Source organism: Lepisosteus oculatus, chromosome 4, assembly GCF_040954835.1.
Source record: "Lepisosteus oculatus isolate fLepOcu1 chromosome 4, fLepOcu1.hap2, whole genome shotgun sequence".
NCBI lineage: Eukaryota > Metazoa > Chordata > Actinopteri > Semionotiformes > Lepisosteidae > Lepisosteus > Lepisosteus oculatus.
In genome coordinates, this window is record NC_090699.1 from 35,306,740 (window position 1) to 35,319,533 (window position 12,794).

The window sequence follows — 12,794 nt, forward strand, 5'->3', positions numbered from 1 at the left end:
CACCATATGGTTTCCTTAGATTCATTTGTCAGAATTAAATTTAGATTTTTTAAATCTGTTAGGACCCATACCATAAGCAGCTGTGTACAATGTATGTCCAAGTATTTCCTTAAGTGCTACTGGCTAAATGTTATTAATATTTCCACTAGTACATGCCATTATATTAATGCAGTATATGTCAACCATTTCATAATAATTTTCAGAATGTATCTGTAATCTTCACAAAATGTAAAAATGTTCAGATTTATAAGCCCATCAGGATCTATAATACTTATTTTTTTTAAAAAAAAAAACAATTTTAGAAAGGAATAAGTGTGAAATTGGTCTACTTAAGGGAACATGCCCATTAATTAAGTGTTTTGGTCGAGTGAAGACCAGAAGACCCTTTGGCTCTCAAGGACAGAGTTTGAACATCTACGGTATAAGCTTTCAAATATAAGTTTTATATTTATATATTTTTTTACTTATATTTTATGAGTAGCTTTAATTTTAGATATCAAAAATAAAGATTAGGTTAGCATTAATGTTTGGAGCTGCAAAGCATGAGAGATGTGCTATCTTGTCTCTATCAATTGGTGTTTGGCACTTATATCCTTTGGATCAGGATGATGCATGATAAGGAACAAGGTTAATTGAGGTGAGTTGGTACTTTCTTGGTGTATAAGTGTAAGAAACAGCTATACAAATTTGCACTGTATTAACAATTTTATGCCTCATTTAACATTAGGCATTGACATATATAAGCCAAGAAACTTCTAAGTGCTGCAGTTAAAGTTATTTATAGTCAAGTATTGCCTCATTTCCCATCTTACCATAGCTTATTCATATACTTCTAATAGTTTCACTGCTACAAAACATCTGTCCTCATGTGACTAATATATTGTGTGAAACTACTGGTATTTTTCCTGTTCTAAAAATCCCCCAAATTCAATGATCTCTTGATCATTACATGTAAAATAACATAATGCCAGAATTTGTCCTATCTTGTGCCTGCCAGATATTTTTATGAGAACTAGTTATCTCACACAAACTTGGTGACAAAACAATATAAAAATAATACAATTTACATTTAATTTGATCATTTACATGTAAGATGATCCACTGAATTTCCCCCAGTTAATACCATTGCCAGACATTCAAAGCATAGTTCTAAGCAACGGGAACAGAAATTTAAGTAAATTAAGCATTCAAAGTTTTTATCTCTAAAAGATTCAGTATTCAAATATATAACTTCTAATTAGAAAGATTAGAAGTTGCTTCTTTTGAGTCGGTACTGGGTGGGATGTACTGTACACAGCTACAACCATAACAGTAGTAAACTCCTTTGGTAAATAAAAAAGCCAACACTTTACCGTTATAAATTCTACTAGCAAAGGAGGATCATTCTGTCTAGCTGAATGGCCGTGTCTAAGATATTGTCGTTTTGCCATGTCTTCGTAAAAATAAGGGCACAGCACTCCTTCGTCTCACACTGGGTCGCCAGTTGTAATCTTAGGTAATCCAGTTTGTTCTCCAGAGAACGGGCGTTGGAAAGGAAAATTGATGGGAGAGCCAGTTTGTGAGGATTGGCTTTCAGCCTGGCATGGATTCCAGCTCTTACCCCGCTTTTGTCTCCTTTCCCTTTCGTCATCTCCTCATATGGACGACCGCAACAGGTGGTGCCACCAGTATGGGACCTTAAAAGTTTCAGACACAGTGGTATTAAATTGTGCCAATTTGTGATGTACAGTATCCCTTTAAAACATTATTGTTCTGGTAACTGTTACTGGATTAATGTTTACACATTTCTCACCAATATCATGCACATTTAAAAAAAACAAATGTTTTTTATCTAAGCAGTTAAATATTTGTTTTAGAAAACTCCTTTATTCAGGCTTTCTAAAATGTAATGAGCAGTGGTGAACAATTATGAAAAGATTCTCCATAAACCATGGAATGTCAGATAGTACTATTTCTTCCGGAGCAAAAGTGATGAAATCCTGTGTCCACTTGGATCATGTCTAGGTGATTTAGACTGAAATTATCAAGGTGGCAGTTCATGATTTGCTTAGTGCAGTTAAGACTAGGATTTATTCAGTCATGGCTTCGGAATTCTTCATATTAAAACACATTAAGACTGTTAACCACAATGTCACAAGCAAACCTAATACAGCATAATAAAAATGTATCTATCTTGAGATGAATTCAAGTGTTTAATGTATTATTTTCTTTTCAAGCTGTTCACATATATTAATTGTATTGCTAATTCCTAGATGGGCCAGTAATCCTCCACTTAAGTGTACATATTCTTATGTTATTATCTCAGAACAGGTTACACTTCAATAGATCATTGTAACTTTGCAGATACATTATTCTGAATTATTTTAAATCCTTTCTGTGATGAAAAGTACAAAAGTATATAAGCAAATGTTAAATGTTGCCAACCATTATTAAAACACATGGTTCTTTTTATTCCAGCATTGTCTCAAAGATTTTCTTTATAGATTCCTATAAATCAGGGGTTACAATATCACTGAAGCAAAAAAAAAAACTGCAGTAAAATTCCACTCCACAAGAAGAATGTCACTGTCAATAAAAATCTGTTCATAAAGCCTTCTTCACCTCTTGAAGCAATGACTGAATGATTGTCTAGTTGTCACATTAAGACACTTGAGGTGAAATCCTAAGGGAGAGGGAAAATACTAGCTAATCATATTATACTATGCCCATTGGAACATGATTGTGAAGTTACTGATGCAGCCATACAGAATGCTCGAGGTGTAACACGCCATACCCCAAGACACATGCCAAGGTATGTTGAAACCTTTTTATCTTTTCAAATAATCTAATGCAGGACTGCACTACTGCACTGCTCTGTAAAACTGCCAGGTGGTACAGTGAATCCTTAATGTGCAGTGTGTTTTACATACTGAGAGCATAATCACTTATAGTTTTATATCATAACCTTGTCACTATGAATAAGTATTGAGATTTGGTTGAGTTCCTATTAAAAAAATCTGTGAACCTGCACTACAGAGGCACTAATATGAAAACCAAGATGTTTTATGGGAAGATACTATACATGGTGTTTCATTACCAACTGCCTCAGCTCGCAAAGAGTACAATAGGCTTCATTTGAAATAGCCAATTACAGTATACAGTATATTATACAGTATTATTGCTGTATTAATTTATACATTCTATAATGTTTAATATTTCTTCATAGCCTGTTCTTCAGGAAAACTGTACATGCTCTAAACAATGTTCCAAGACCATTTAGACAATAAGAAAGAAAGCTATAAGACGGATGAATATAAATAGTATTACAGGTAGCATACAGTATGTGTAGGCAGTGAGCAAAGTTTGAACACTTGGAACAATTGGGTACCCTGGGAACATTTCAGTACATTATAGAATGGTTGGATGCACTGGAAACATCTGTACAGTATTTACTCTGTTAAAAAGTGATGCTAACTCTTCCCCTCTCTCTGCCGAACCAGCTGGGCTGAGTGATAACAGAACCACTTGCCTGACACATTTTGGGACTTTCTTCCAAAGTGTCAAGTTAGAGAGTGAGCCAAAACGTAAGACAGAACTCTGCCTGCAGGACCTTGCAACAAGGTAGCTACCACCATGCACTAGAAACATAAGGGAATATTTGTGTACACTGGGAACATTGAGGTTATTTAAGGATCATAGAAAATTACTGAACATTAAGGTACAACATACTGAAGGCAACATAATAGAGCATCAGAAAACATTGGGTTACACTGATAACATTTCACAACATTTGGATTCACTGGGTACACAGGGCATATTTAGGACTTGATCACTGGAGCAATATGGTTGGGGTTTCATCAACACACCTGAATATAGTATTATTTAGCAGTAGCAGCTACGCTGGGAGCAGAGTTTATTTTTTTGTGTGACTTTCCACAACTGAGCAGCTACCATCCTGTGCACACACTTTGTCCCAGTTCAGCTCAATGCTAACTGGACAACGTCATTTGAGAGAATGACTGTCAGTGAGAGGCTACAGTAGCATCTCTCTCTATCCCTAAAACCTTGACATGCCTAAAGACTAGAGTGGCACTCAACCAGCAGAGTACGGATTGGATGACCTAGTCGGCTGTTTTTCACCCTTCTGCAGGGGATTTACGAATCCATGGTTGTGGATAGTATAAGTCAAATTTCATGCTCTTGAGAATAAAATTATGTCAATACATGTTAATATCAATTTAATTCATTTAAGTAGCAGTAGCTACTAATGAGTGGCTGAGTGTTGATGATGTTAATGACATGTGTGCCCAAATGACTCCACTGCAACCAAGTGTTTCCAATGTATACAAATGTTCCTAAATGTTCCTAATTTACCCTAGATGTTCCAGATGTCCTCCATATCTCCCATATCCAAGTAAAGTAATTTCAGTTGAATCTTGTAAAATATTATCCTGGGAGACAACAGTAATACAGTAAAATTTCTAAGAATCATTGTTTTCTGTGCAACGTTTATTATTATGTCAGTTGTTCTTCATTACACCGCAGTCACAGTGCAGCACAATACTTAAGCCATGTAAAATGTTATTGTAAAACCACATTTTAAATAGTATGATATTGTTATGGACAATAGAACTACATTTTTTTTCTATAGACATATCAATGACACTAACAATATACTGTAATTTACTATGTTTTGTTGCAATACTTATATTAAAGTGCCATGTCACTCTTTTAAATAAGGAGATAGATAAATGGAGCTAGTCATAGGTAAAACATAATGGCAATACAGAAGAACTAAGGCAGTGCCTTTCCAAACTTGAATGCAACAAATAACCTGTTCTTGCTTTTTGATATATGTACTGTACAGCATGTGTGTGTACATGTGTACTACTGTACAGTATGTGTGGACATAGCATAGATACATGTCATAACATTGTGTTCTTGTTCATTTTCTGGCATGCTAACGACAGTTGATTATTGTTTTTTGAATACCACAAGTCTTTGAAAAGTTGGCAATCATCTATGGAAAGAAACACAGCATTGAAATCAGACTTAGATCTGAGTGAATATATGCTGAACTTAATTGAAATTGTCAGGGGTAAGTCAAACTTCCACCTCCTGCATTATGCCAAGACTTCAATTATCTCACTGCAGAAAGAGGATCATCTAGGAATAAATGCTGGTACACTGAGCTCACTAAAAGCCTGGAAATTCCACCATTTTCTACCAGTGCTTAATTAAGTCAAATGAAGTGTTCCCTAACTATTTTGTAAGAGAATAAGACAAAAACAAATCATCAGTACCCCTTGAGCAGTTTATCCAAGTCTTTTCAAGTTCTTCAGAATAAATCACAATCATCAGCTGAGCTTAAAAAAATGCATATTTTAATTAAAACCATTACTTCAAGCATTTTTAGCATGAAACGTGACTTGGATTTGTGTATCAGGGCAGAAGGAGCAAACTGCTCTTTGCAATATATTGTAACAAGTGGGGGCAAGGTGATACAGGATGATTCTTGTAGGGCAATAGTGTGTAAAAGTCTTTTAGCTCTTTTAACATTTTTGCTAGCAATGTGTAGTTCTATCTACATGTATCATCAAAGGAAGCATGAGCTACATTTCCCAGTTGGTCAAAAGAAAAAAAAGCTGAATATCTTACTACTTCCTTAGGATTTTTAAGCGCAGGTGTTTCAAATTAAAGCCTCTAGTCAAAGTGTAGTAGAGTAGGTGTGGAAAACTATAGATTATTTGTTTGACACTCTACAGAGTGCTGGACCTCTGATTTTGATATCTGCTTTTGTTTTTTGGGAAGAGTTCTGTTGAAGAAAAGCCTATAAGCTCTGGAAAGAAACTTTGATAAAAGGAACATTTTTTTCAGAAAAGCTAATTATTTTACAATAATGTAGGTTCATAAATGGATTATCTTACCAATTCTTTATGCATAAGACTCCAAAGATGGAGGAGTGTTTTATTTTTTAGTTTATGTTGTAGATTGTAATTTATGTTTTTCTTCACTCTTTAAATGAAAGGACTTTAACAAAAGCATTAAAACTCTGCCTAGGTGTACAGTCTACACTAAGTTAAAACAAGAGCCCAGGCATAGTGACCAGCATCCCCAATCTGTCAAATTATGTAAAAAGAACAACAGGCAGTTGTTGAACAGCAGTGGATAGCGGGCTTGAACTATGCCATTATATACAGATGCAGCCATTCAAAGTGCGCAGTACAGACACGTATCTGAGGTAATTGGCTACGGCGTCAAGCATTTTGACGCAAGATGACGCCGGTCATCACGTACTGCGGTACGTGATTGGTTGACCGACAGGGGCACTCGTGGTCCGTTGGTCTGTCGTAGAAAGATTTACAGTAAACGTCTTTACTGTGCCCATTGTAGTATTGAATATTCATATGGAATTTTACCACTGAAGGGAAATCTTAGTAGCTGAGCATAAAAAGAATAGGAGCATACTGTAACGCGTGTGAAGGCCATAAACGATATTAATTTTGGAACATAAACATATAGTATATGGCTGGTCTTGGTACTTTAAAGAAAAAATACACACCAGTATTTCATTTCTCCCTAAACATATTAAACATCGAAGTCTTTAACTAAAGAGATACTGGAGTCAACAAGCATACTTTTAGAATTTGATTAAAAGGGAATATAATATGGAATCGCATATCTAAAGAAATTAATAACGATATAATTATATTCATGTACCGCAACACAAGAATAGTACACGCTGTACATTGTCTGTCGATAATTTTTCTGTAGTGCTTTTTCAGCACTCTGCATGTGACCTTGCTGGTGGCACTGTGGGTTAGGTTCCTGACTCCCATGTCACACGGTCTGCGATAGAATCCCACTGGAACTATGACTTTTTTTTTAACAAACATTTCTTTGAAAAAATGAAATGTTTCCCTTGGTCAGAGATTAAATAAAACCTCACTCGCACCAAACAAATTTATATTTCTAAATATCACAACATGATCGAATTTAAGTCTTTTTAATAACAATGAATAGTCACCTATGCGTTACAAAATAAACATTTATATTGATTTGAATCGCGTTTTGATTTAAATCGTAAACGCGTGTTTAAATATATGTGTTTAAAGGCGATATATAAAAGCGCTGATTCTTATGGAATGTGTTCCGCCGGGGATTCCAAAAATTTATTTTTTTAATCGCGTATCTAAGGAAAATAGCAGTATAACTTTGTTCATGCACAAACAGTGGCATGTTACATTGGGTGTCTCCTCTTGCCAGAAAGCTCTAAATTGCATTTTGAGTGCGGTTTTTGACTTTTTCTAAATTGCAACCCATAAATAAAGCTGATACAGTTTAGACTTACTGTATTTTAAACTGTATTACAGCACCACATTGGACAATGCAATGTAAATTGCAAAAATGCACTTGGAATCTGTCCAAGCCCTACTTTGTCAGGCACTTTTATTTACTGCAACGGACATAAAAACTCTCTTGCTTTTAACAGAGCGTTTCATAATTTCTAACTACGAAAATTATTTTAACTGCGACACTTAGCATTCATTCCATTCCATTATCAGTCTTCCATTTCTCCCTAAACATCATTATATCTTACATATGAAAAATACATAATATAGCTCCCAAACAAACGCAAACGTGTTTTTAATAAGATGCTTTTCTTCATTCATAATCCGACGGTTTCAGGAAGCTTTCTGGAGCAGCACTGTCAGACCTGAGCGCTGACAGTCAATCTGGACAAGACCAGAGTTATGGTTTTCCAGAAAAAAAGCCAGACCTCCAGAAAGCTTCCTGAAATAATATATTTATAATATATAGAAAGATATAATGATGTGTTCCCGCTTACACATCGAACGACTTTAAAAGCTAGAAAAACAGGTTTTGATTCACATTATCTGGCGAGTCTTGTTTTGTCAAAGGACAGCACAAAAAAAAAAAACAGACATTGTGTGGTACAGCACCAAGCTCAGTCAATTCAAACAAGTTCAGTTTCAAACAAACTGCAAAGGACATAAAAACTCCCTTGCTTTTAACAGAGCGTTTCATAATTGCCAACCAAGAAATTTATTTAAACTTCGACACTTATCATTCAACTTTAAATAAACTTTATTTTATATAGCGTTTTAAACGAATAAGTAATTAGATTGCTCATAAACCTAATCGCTTTTTCTACATAAACACAGCGTGATTGCTCTCTGAAAATGCTTTATCTTTATATTTAGGCTCAGATTTCAACTATAGATCGTATTATTATAAACTTTCTTGGAAAAATGTCTTTTATGTAAACCATGTTTGCTATTAATTCATTTAGGGCTAGAATATGTTCATTGTCTTCAATTGAGTCGAGTTGACATTAAAAGCTTGCGACGCCCGGACTGTTACACCAATGCATTAGCATGTTAAAGCGATTTCATTGAGGAGCCTAGCTTTCTTAACTAGTAAGTACTGTACTTCCTACTTTGAAAATACCTGTGAAACCAGTTTAATTCGTCACAGCCAGCACTCCCGCAGAGAGGGGGGTTGTTCTCGTTAATGTCTTAGCACAAAGCAGAAACTTCTTGTATTTTCCGATGACATACAAGTGGAAAGATTACAGATTTTAATCGGATCATGTTTCTCAATAACAATAATAAAACATTTTATTTTATATATCACCTTTAAAAGTGGCATCTCAAAGCAATACAGTAGATGTAAACCACAGATTACAAAGTAAATACCCAGACAAACGCAAACGCTTTTTTAATAAAATGCTTTCATTCATTCAGCAGAGAGAGAGCGTAAAACCTGGGTGTAACAGCTGTTCCTTTTTCTGATCACTCGCTCTCTGGATAAACGTCTCGCCTGTCCTGTTCTTTGTTTTCCTAATTTGCCGATTGTGCCTGCTGCGATCCACTCCTACCCTCACACCTAAAGAAGACTATTTTAAATTTCTTTGCGCGTCCTTAAGGTGATATCACATAAAGGCGATATGTAAAATAATGTTTTTTTTATTATTGTTATAGAGAAACATGATCAGATTTTCCCCGGTTCAGAAAAAAGATCTAAAGTATACTAGTTAAGAAAATCTAAATCTAAATGGTGAGAAAGCTATGCTGAAAGTTTATTAAGATACTTAGAAGAAAAAGATATCAATTTATTTTAGTTAGAATTTTATATATCACCTTTAAAAGTGGAATCTCAAAGCAAAGTAAATACCCAACACTGATTGTACCCATCTGTCATGCTAATAAAACACCTTGAATTGAATTGAACTGAATTGAATTGAGGGGGGGAGGGCGAGCGAGATAACCAGGACGTAAGGCAAATAAGATACACTCCACAGACATTCACAACAGCGACATATGAAACGTTTGCACATATAGTTAAGTTATTACTTGGTTTTCAAAGTGCAATGAAATAAAATATTGTTGTTGTTGCTGTTCTTGATTTTATCCTGTAAAGCATTTTGAGAAGCCACCTTTAAAGGCGATATATACTGTAAAAGCGCTGATTCTTATGGAATGTGTTCCGCCGGGGATTCAAAATTGTTTTTTTTTTTAATCGCGTATCTAAGGAAATCTCAGTATAACGTTGTTCATGCACAAACAGTGGCATGTTACATTATAAATTTGGGAGTCTCCTCTTGCCAGAAAGCTCTAAATTGCATTTTGAGTGCGGTTTTTGACTTTTTCTAAATTGCAACCCATAAATAAACTGCGACACTTTAAACTGCGACACTTATCATTCAACCAGAGCACGAAATATCACAAGGACCCTCAAGAGCACAGCAAAGACTGTATTAAAAGAATCGCGTATCTAAAGAAATTAATAAGATATAATTATATTGTATGTTACACCTAGGCAAGAGCCGACCGCTACCCCGCCCTCGTGTTTCGAAATCTTGTGACTTTTGAAATTTACTGGTGGTGGACCACGACTGTAAATTTCGATGGGTCCAGAGGCAAAAGTGCCTTGCCTTGCAATCTCCGGGAATCCATTAGTAGCATGGTGAATCAGAGATTCTCAAACCTTACTTCATGCGACTGGAAAAGAATTTGTGATCGGATCAACGAAATGCTTCGTAGAAAGCGTTTGCGTTTGTCCGGTATTTACTTTGGTCCCTTTTAACTGTTTTTCCATCTACTGTATTGCTTTGAGATGCCACTTTTAAAGGTGATATGTAAAATAAAGTTTTTTATTATTGTTATAGAGAAACATGATAAGATTTTCCCTGGTTCAGAAAAAAAAGATCTAAAGTGCTGCACCTAACTTTCTTAATTCGATGTATTTAAAGCAGTGAACTACTGTAGGTGTAACATAACATTCAGAAATACAATCGAGAATAGTTTTGTGGTGTTTGTTTAGATGAAACGTTCCTAAAACGTATAACGTAACAAAATTAAAAACGATTAAAATCTGTAATCTTTCCACTTGTACTGTATGTCATCGGAAAATACAAGAAGTTTCTGCTTTGTGTAAGGATGGTATCAAAAAGTAATCTAAGTGGTGAGAAAGCTGTGCTCAATGTATTTAAGGGACTTAAAAGTAAAAGGAGATGCTTCATATTGCTTGACTAATTTTAAAAACTAAGTTATAAATGCAGACACTCCCTCGGTGCTGCGCCGGATGTAAATATCAAAATATACATTCGTCCCGGGCAGAGGCTGAAGAGCGCCCGGCTGAGGTGCGTGGAGGAGAGCAGGACAGGAGTGAAAGTGGTCAGGGCGGGGTTTAGGAAGGCGTACAGTCTGGGCAGGTATAGATTACACTTTTCTAAAACGTATTTGAAAAATAAAAACGATTACAATCTAATCCTTCCACGTTTGATCCAAAAACAAATCTAAACGGGTAGAAAGCTATGCTGAATGTTTATTAAGATACTTAGAAGACAAAGATACTGTATCAATTTATGTTGCATTAGTCTGATTATGATTAAAAAAACACATAACATAATTAAACACGCGTTTGCGATTTAAATCAAAACATGATTTAAATCAGTATAAATGTTTATATTGTAACGCATACTGTTCAGCCTCCATTTCTCTATAAAAATTTACTCTATTACAAATTTACAATTTGTTGATAATAGAAATGTTAGGTTCTCTAAAGCTTTGTGATAGCTGACCCACCCAGGCAGCAAAAGATCAGCTGCACTGGTAAGATGCGACACCGAAGTTATGATTAATAACCTTTTAAATCTGAAGGGAGATCTGAAGGGATCCCCCCACACACACACACAATAGAAGCAGGAAGCAGAAGCAGGGATCGTTGTCAGAAGGGAAGAAGGTGACTATTCATTGTTATCAAAAATAACTTAGAATCGATCATGTTGTGATATTTTGAAATATAAAAGTAAATTGATTGTCCATAATATTGCTATTCTATTTTTTCGAAGAAATGTTTGTTAAAAGAAAAGTCCAGCACCAGCTGGATTTGACAACACAACCTGTGAGTTGGTAATTAGGCACGTAGACCAGTGGGCTACAAGGGAAGTCACATGAAGAGAGAGGCGAAACAGCCCTACACAGCCCTGTCGCAGTACACGAATATAATCATATCGTTATTAATTTCTTTAGATACGCGATTCCATATTATATTAGCAGAAAAGCTTAAAACTACCACTTTTTCACATGCTATTTCACATGTTAGTTAAATACTTCGATGCTTAAAATGTTAAGGGAGAAATGGAATACTGGTGTGTATTTTTCCTTTAAAGTACCGATTCCTGGAATCTGACTGGCTGACACCCTTCTGAAGTGGTTCCATAATATCTGGTATATGGAAAAGAAAGCGTTGATAAAAAAGCCTGGATTCTCATGTATCTCATACAAGTCTTTTAATACAGTCTTTGCTGTGCTCTTGAGGATCCTTGTGATATTTTGAGCTCTAGTTGAATGATAAGTGTCGCATTTTAAATCATTTTTGTAGTTAGAAATTATGAAACGCCCTGTTAAAAGCAAGGGAGTTTTTATGCCCATTGAAGTAAAGGAAAATGCCTGACAAAGTAGGGCTTGGACAGATTCCAAGTGCTTGTACAAATGTGCTAAAGAAATTATACTTTGAGTATACAGCTTGTCCAAAGTCATTCATTATTAATACTATTAGTAATATCTTCGGTAAAGGCTTTGATGCATAAATATTTCTAATAAAGGTAGGTTGTGTACTTTTGTCCAACTGAGCAATCTTGCTTTCATAAAATATACCAACATTTCAATGACTGATGATTAACATGCTGTAATACACAGTTCAAATTTAAAAGCTCAAATGCTGTACATGAGAGGTTAAGCTCCCCCTGGCGGTTTTACAAGGTGATGCCGGATACTTTCCGGCATGACGTCAAATGACGCGATTAACCGCGTGATACTGCGTGATACCGCGACACGCCCACCGTGGTATGCCGCTAAATACCCCACCCATTTTGAATGGCTGCATCTGTACTGTACTGTGGTGCTCTGTTTTATGTTATGTCATGTTTATGTCATGTTATGTTATTACATGTTACTGTTATTGCTATTGTGTTACTGTCTATTGTCTTATCTTCTGTCCTATTTATATACTGCACCTGAGTGACTTATGAGAAACACTTTTCATTATACTATGCACCTGTGTAAGTTTAATGACAATAAAGTTTAATTGAATTGAATTGTACAGGAACAATACTAAAGCAAAACCTTTTCCCATGTTGTTATTTTTTCATTGGTGTTTGGTAAAATAAATACACAAGGCAAGAGCTTAGTCTTTTGTACATACAAATGATTAATTTAGACTGAATAAGAATATTGGTGGTTGTTTGAAATTAGTTTTCATTCTGCTCTACCTTAAGGGACATTTGT

The 12,794-nt window shown here is 35.3% G+C and overlaps 1 long non-coding RNA gene across 1 annotated transcript in view; it reads right to left on the bottom strand.

Annotated features, from left to right (window-relative positions):
* Positions 1-1,612: 1,612 nt before the first annotated feature.
* LOC138238177 (uncharacterized) overlaps positions 1,613-12,794 on the bottom strand; it is a 135,666-nt gene continuing 124,484 nt past the window's right edge. Inside the window, exon 4 of the long non-coding RNA XR_011189316.1 lies at positions 1,613-1,676. This is a non-coding gene — a long non-coding RNA (uncharacterized lncRNA). The remainder of the gene's footprint in view (positions 1,677-12,794) is intronic.